Source organism: Marmota marmota, unplaced genomic scaffold (assembly GCF_001458135.2).
Source record: "Marmota marmota marmota unplaced genomic scaffold, marMar, whole genome shotgun sequence".
Taxonomy (NCBI): Eukaryota; Metazoa; Chordata; class Mammalia; order Rodentia; family Sciuridae; genus Marmota; species Marmota marmota.
Window position 1 is genome coordinate 2,792,674 of NW_025999862.1, and position 7,314 is coordinate 2,799,987.

General features: G+C 43.4%; 1 protein-coding gene across 5 annotated transcripts in view; it reads left to right on the forward strand.

Moving 5' to 3' along the window:
* Lrrc20 (leucine rich repeat containing 20) overlaps positions 1–7,314 on the forward strand; it is a 103,900-nt gene that overhangs the window by 22,244 nt on the left and 74,342 nt on the right. The gene's annotated exons all lie outside the window — the stretch shown is intronic.

The following is a 7,314-nucleotide window of genomic DNA, read 5'->3' on the forward strand; positions in this document are numbered from 1 at the left end:
AAAAAAAAAAAAAAAAAAAGAAAAAAGAAAAAAGAATGGGCATGTAGCTTAGTGGTAAAGCACCTCTGGGTTCAATCTCCAGTACAAAAAAAAAAAGTTGATAGATGAGGGCCTACATGTGGAGAAGGAATAGAAGGGGAAATGTAAAGCTTTGTATTTGTCTACTAGGGCTTTTATAAATTGGGTGGCTGAGCAACAGGAATACATTGTCTCACATTTCCGGAGGCTAGAAATCCAAAATCAAGGGGTCAGCAGGGTTGATTTCTTCTGAGGGCTGTGAGGGAAGAATATTTCTGGACCTCTCTTCTTGGCTTAGGTGTGGCCATCTTCTCTCTGTGTCTGTTCACTTTGTCGTCCCCCTGTGTGTGTGTCTGCATACAGATTTTCCCTTTTTATAAGAACCCCAGTCATACTGGATTAGAGCCCATACCAATGACCTCAATTTTAACTTGATTATATCTTTTTAAAAAATATTTTTTTCTGGGCTGGGGATGTGGCTCAAGTGGTAGCGCGCTCGCCTGGCATGCGTGCGGCCCGGGTTCGATCCTCAGCACCACATACAAAAAAATAAATAAATAAATAAGAAACAAAACTCTTCTCCTTTAAAAAAAATATTTTTTTCTTTAGTTATACATGGACACAGTATCTTTATTTTGTTTATTTATTTTTATGTGGTGCTGAGGATCGAACCCTGTGCCTCACATGTGCAAGGCAAGCGTTCTGCCACTGAGCCCCATCCACAGCCCTTGATTATATCTTTAAAGAGTGTATCTTCAAATGAAGTTACATCCCAAGATACTGGGCTTTAAGACTCCAACATAGCTCTGTGTGTGTGTGTGTGTGTGTGTGTGTGTGTGTGAGAGAGAGAGAGAGAGAGAGAGATACTAATCAACCCATAATAGGCCTTGAGATTGCTTCTAGAAACTGTCTAATGGGAAGTGGTCCCCATCAGGGTCTTCAGTCACAGAAGTTGAGCTTAGTCTGCAGAGTGGTGCCCCTTTCATAAGTACCCTAGAATTGAAAATTTTTAAAAATATTTATTTTTTTAGGTGTAGATGGACACAACACAATGCCTTTATTTTGCTGAGGATGGAACCCGGGTCCTGCCCATGCTAGGCGAGCGCTCTACCATTGAACCACAATCCCAGCCCCTAGGATTGAAAATTTATGCTGTTAAGTGCAGGGCAGACCCTTCAGGGAGCAGTTATATAACAACTTTGTAATTGCACAAGAGGTTTCTTTGTGCAATTGGAAAATTCACAAGGCTTTCCAGTACCAATCAGGGCTATGTCCAAGGCCTAATAAGCATTTGAGTCCCTTTCTGTTTACAGGTGAAAGTGTATGGTTTCTGACTCAGGTGGCCAATCTTGGACAAGGTCTCTAAGGATTCCGGACCTTCAAAGATGTTCTGGATCTCTTCAGAGGAACCTGCTTGAAGCCTGTTGAGTTTTTGTTTTTGTTTTCACTGAGAAGTCTGGGTGGGGCTTCCCTTGCACAATCTACCTTTGTGACCCCCTTGTTTTTGCTATTCTGAAACTGAAGATGGAAATGAATGGCTTGCAATTTCTAGTCCCTCCCTGGCAGTGAGAGATAAAAATCTCATTAATTGACTGCATTAAACAGAGTCAGTAACTGATGTGATTAAAAATCTTAGCACTATTGATAAATACTTACCAAGTAGGCATTGTGATCTAGGCATTGCAGAGGTATTTATTGAGCCCTGGTGTAGATTGAAAAATCAGATCAATTCTCCCCTCATCTGTGTACTCACAATGTTTGCAATGTGACTCTCCTCTCTTCCTATCAGGAGATGGAAGTCTCTTTCCTCAACTTGAACCTGACTTACATCTGTGTAGTTGACATAACTGTGAAAGTGAAGAAGTGTCCGTCTTGAGCCTACAGCTTGAGAGGATGTGCCCAAGTCCACTCTCGTTCCTGGGACCTTGCAGTTCCATTTGAGCAATCCTGGGCTGGCCTGCTGGTAGATGAGAGACAGGTGGCCGACTTGCCTCAGCTGACAGCCAACCACCCCCAGAAACAGAGGCTGCTGGCTGCCTGGCAACTGGTCACAGATGCATATGGGAGTCCAGCTGTGACTAGAACCACCCAGCTAATCCCAGCCTAAAATGCTGACCCAAATGCATTCTGCTGTCATTTATTTTTTTAAAAAATCAATAAAATAAAATGCTGACACATGAGACCAGGAACTAAAGCAGTGTTTGTTGTTTTAAGCTACTTCTAAGTTTTGTAATGTTTTATTATGCAGCAAAAGCTGACTGATACAAGCACTTATGAAACATCAAGCTCTGGTGTTTAAAATCAGAGTCTTGCTAGAAAAAGGGCTTGTACAAGTAGTTCACTCGTGGGTGTAATGCAGTAAGATGTAATGCTCTGGAGAAGTGGACATGGTAGGCATTAGAAGAGGTGGCCTTTGAGCTGGGAAGGAGTACTGTCCCTTTGGAGTTGAAAGGATTAAGATGGACTTCCTGGGAGAGGGGACTGAGCCAGGTAAGGAATGAGTGTGAGAAACCTAAGTTGAGATCAGGAGTCACAGTGTGGAGCCCTAACTATGGCCACACAAGCCCTGCACTGGCTCTCTCTATCTGGCCTAGCACACACAGAGGAAGACATCCAGATGTGTAAATTGGCCAGAAATGTAAGGCTAATTTTTGTTTGTTTGTTTTTGCAGTGCTGGGTAGTGAACCCAGGGCCTCAGGCACATTAAGCAAGTGTGTTGAGAGCCACAGCCCAGTCGGAATGGTCCCTGGCATTTTGCCAGTAGTATTGGTTGAGAGGCGAGCCATTAAGATGATGCTGGATTGATTCAATTGTATATTAGACCTTTATTGTCCACCTGGGCGCCCGCTACTTTGGAGTTCTCTCGAGGATTGCCTGGGGAGTTCTCCGTTGGTTGGGGAAGTTCAGGGAGAGGGAGTTCTGGTTGGCGTGTGGTGTTCCTGGAGGAGCGCGTGGGTGGCGTTCGGGAGGGAGTGTGCGTGGAGTGGTGTGGGAGTTAGGAAATAAAGTTTGTTCCTGCTTGAGTGGCTCGTGATTTGTGCCCAGCCAGACTGCGGCACAACTGCTCTACCACTGGGCTATACCCAGTGCTCTAAGGCTGATTTTAAGTGAAATAAAAATATCAGTGTCTGCTTTGTCCAGAGTAACAAGTCTCTTGGCTTCAGCAAAATTGACTCTACCAATTTGTTATTTATATTTGGTGCTTGGTATATATCTGGTGGGGGTGGGAGGAGTGGAGAGAAGATTGAGAGAGGGAGGCCTTCATAAGTCTTGCTGGGGAGGTTCAAGGGATCAAAAAAACCATAGCTGCTCAGGCTTCCGCTCAATTAGAAACTCCTTGAGGGCAGGGTCTGTGTCTGAGTTATCTCAGTGTATCTGGCATTAGTTTTGAAAGATTTATTCTAGAGGTAATTTCCATTCTCTTCCTTTTCCTATAAACCCATTATACAACTTGGGTATCCCTTATCTGAAATGCTGGGGACCAGAAGTCTTAGATTTTGGATTTCTTTTTAATATCTGCACATACTTAATGAGCTATCTTGAGGATGGGACCCAAGTCTAAACATAAAATTCACTTATATTTCCTATGTACCTTACACAATCTATTTAGTGCACCTGCATTTTTTGTTCTGTTCCCCGCTTCTTATTGGTGCATTATATATGTACATAATGATGGGATCTGTTGTTACATGTTCATTCATGCACACAATATAACAATATAATTTGGTCAATATCACTTCCTGGTACTTCCCTTCTTCCTCCTCGCATCTTACCCCTTGGACCCTTTCCTCTACTGATCTCCTTTTGATTTTTAAAAAAATATTTATTCTTAAGCTTTAGATGACACAATATCTTTATTTTACATTTATGTGGTGCTGAGGATCAAACCCAGTGCCTTGTGCATGCTAGGCAAGCGCTCCACCACTGAGCCATAACCCCAGCCCCTCTCCTTTTGATTTTAATGAGATTCCCTCCCCACACATACCTTTCTTTTCTTTTTCCTCTCTAGCTTTTACATATGAGAGAAAACATATGACCCTTGACCTTCTGGGTTTGACTTATTTCGATTAACATGATGTTCCTTTGTTCCATTCATTTTCCTGTAAATGACATAATTTCATTTTTATTTATGGCTGAATAAAACTCCATTGTGTGTGTGTGTGTGTGTGGTATGTGTGTGTGTGTGTGTGTGTGTGTGTGTGTGTGAGAGAGAGAGAGAGAGAGAGAGAGAGAGAGAGAGATATCTCACATTTTCTTAATCCACTCATCCATTGATTTCATAGTTTGGCTATTGCGAATTGTGCTGCATGGGTATGCCTGTATCACTGTAGTATAACTTTAATTCTTTAGGCTAAATACTGAGGCGTGGTAGAGCTAAGTCATATGGTGGTTCCATATCTAGTCTTTGAGGCACCTTCAAACAGACTTCTGTAGTGGTTGTACTAATTTACAATTCCACCAACAGTGTAAAAGTGGTAAAAGTGTTCCTTTTCCTCCATATCCTTTCCAGCAGTTATTATTATTTGTATTCTTGATGCCTGCCATTCTGACTGGGGTAAGGTGAAATCTCAATATATTTTTGATTTGCACTTCCCTAATTGCAAATGATGTTTAACATTTTTTAAACTTTTACTTTTTTAATATTATCTTTATTTTTTTATTTTTATGTGGTGCTGAGAATTGAACCCAGTGCCTCACGCATGCTAGGTGAGCGTGCTACCACTTGAGCCACATCCCTAGCCCTGTTTAACATTTCTTATTTGTTGGTCATTTGTATTTCTTCTTTTGAGAAGTATCTAATTCATTTGTCCATTTATTAATTGGATTACTTGATTATTTTGAAAGTTTTTTGAGTTCTTTATATATTCTAGATATTACTCCTCTATCAGAAGAGTAGGTAACAGAGATTATTTTTTCCCATTCTGTATTTCTTCCCAGTCCTGTTTCCTTTGCTTTGCAGAAGCTTTTTCACTTGATGCCATCCCATTTATTAACTCTTGGTATCATTTCCTGAGCTTTAGAGGTCCTATTGAGAAAGTCTTTGCCTGTACCTATATATTGGAGTGTTGACCCTACCTTTTCTTCTAGGAGTTGCATAGTTCTGTTCTAATTCCTAGGCCTTTGATCCATTTTGAGCTGATTTTTTTGTGCATCTATATTTTCACTGTGACCCAACACATGAGGTCAGATGTGGAATTTCCCACTTGTGGCATCCTATTGGTATTGAAAAAGTTTCAGATTTTGTAGAATTTCAGATTTTGAATTTTTGGATTAGGGATGCTTCAACTGTGTTTCTAGGGTTACTATAACAAATTGCCAAAAACTGGGTAGTTGAAAAGAAGAGAAATTTATTCTCCCACATTTCTGGAAGCTAGAAGTCTGAAATCAAATTGTTGATAGGTCTGGTTCCTTTTTGGAGGATCTGAGGGACAATCTGTTCCTTGTCTGTTCTTGTTTCTAGTCCTTGTAAAGGATTCTTTGCATTCCTTGGCCTGACACAAAATTCCAGTCTCTGCTTCCCTCATCATAAGTGCCGTGTCTCTTGTCTTCTTTTTTTTTAGCTGGCCATAGAAATGACTCTCAAAGTAATTGTGGTGCCTTTGAAGGGGTAGTCCCTGAATCTCCTCAAATAATATGCTGCCCCTGAGAGCAGCTGAGCTCTCCCTTTGTCTGTTAATATATGGATGTGCACCATTGTGGCTGGATAGGGGCGGTCTGCACCCTGCACCAATCCTTGGCTGTTATGGCCAAGTCCTTAGTTGTTATCCAAATATTGGGCTATCATTGTCTTGGGTGAATCTGTACCACAGACAGATAGACAGACACTCCTGGACACTAACTTCATAGGCCACTTGCTCACCCTTTGAACCCAACATCAAAAATCCTTATACTACTAAATACTCCAGGTGGGTCCAGAGGGAGGACAACATCAACTTCCCTTGTACACTGTACTGAGAATCCTGGGGTGAGAAGTGAAGAGAGGAAGAGGGTCCAGGGTGATTGGGGACTTCAGGGATGAAGGCCCATTTGGTGTGTGTATAGGCACTCTAACCACTTGTAGGGATCAGCTTTAAATTTACATTCCAATTGGCTCAAGCCTGCATAGTTGTGACCAAGGCAGAAAACCTGTTGGATAGTCTGTTGACCACCATGATGCTCCACCCTCACATCTGTCTGTTTGTAGGAGGGGCATGGCAGTAGCCCCACCACCAGTTCACTCACTGGGCTGGGGTTGTCCCCCAAGATGATGGCCAGTGCCTTCCCTGCAGTTGTGGGGGCCTCCCTCTATCCAGGTGGGCCAGGGCTGCAGCCTTGGGAGGCAGCTGCAGCTCCACTGAGAAGTGTGTCCCTTCTCTTCTATGAACAAGGGTGGTTTTGGATTAGTGGTGTGCTCCACTCCAGGATGAGCTCTTCTTAACTAATTACATCTGCAATCACCCTATTTCCCAAGAAGGTCATATTTGGAGATCAGGCTCTTAACAAGTCTTTTCTGGGGGACACAATTCAACCCATAGCATTCACTAATCTCCAAGGGAATATGTGTTCCTTGTCAGACTGCTGAAGCTTCTGGAGGCCGAATTATTGCTTCTTCAGGACTCAGCAACTCAAGACATGCTTTTGCTTATTGGAGCATTTGACAGGCTTAGCCTTTCTAATTTTTACTGTCGAGGCAGGGCACCCTCTCGTCTTCCCACATAGCCTTTAGCGGATATGGGGTGTCCTCTCTAAGTGAAGGTCAGTGAGGCAGCGACCTTTGAGCGAGGGGTCATGGCTTGGTTTGGACGCTGTGTTAAGCATTCGATGTATCAATCCTTTCGATAACCCTGTTAAGTAGGTATTTATACATTTAATTCCTATTTTATAGATGAACACATTGGGCTTTCAAGAGGCTAAATAACAGCCAGAATTATTATTTCTAAAAACCTGAATGGGCGGCAAAAAGCCCTAGACGAAAAGTTCCCCATTCTTCGTCTTCACGTTTTCCGAAGTACCCGGGATCTGGCTAATTCAGTCCATCTCTCAAGAAAACCAAATCTGGAACCTCAATTCTATTGATTCTGGGAAGCGGTGCACATTGGAGTCCACACGCGGGGGCCCGCCAGCGCTCTTTTCTCCAGAAGCCGCACACAAAGCGGTTCCTTTCTGCGTTCGGGCGCGCGCGGCGTGAGGAGGGCACGCTGATTGGGTGCGCGCGGCCCCCGCTCCCGCCCCGGCGCCTGTCCCGGCGCGCTGATTGGCTGATCCGAGGTACCGCGGCAGCCTGCCGCCCCCGCGCGCCGCGCCGCGGCGTCGGAA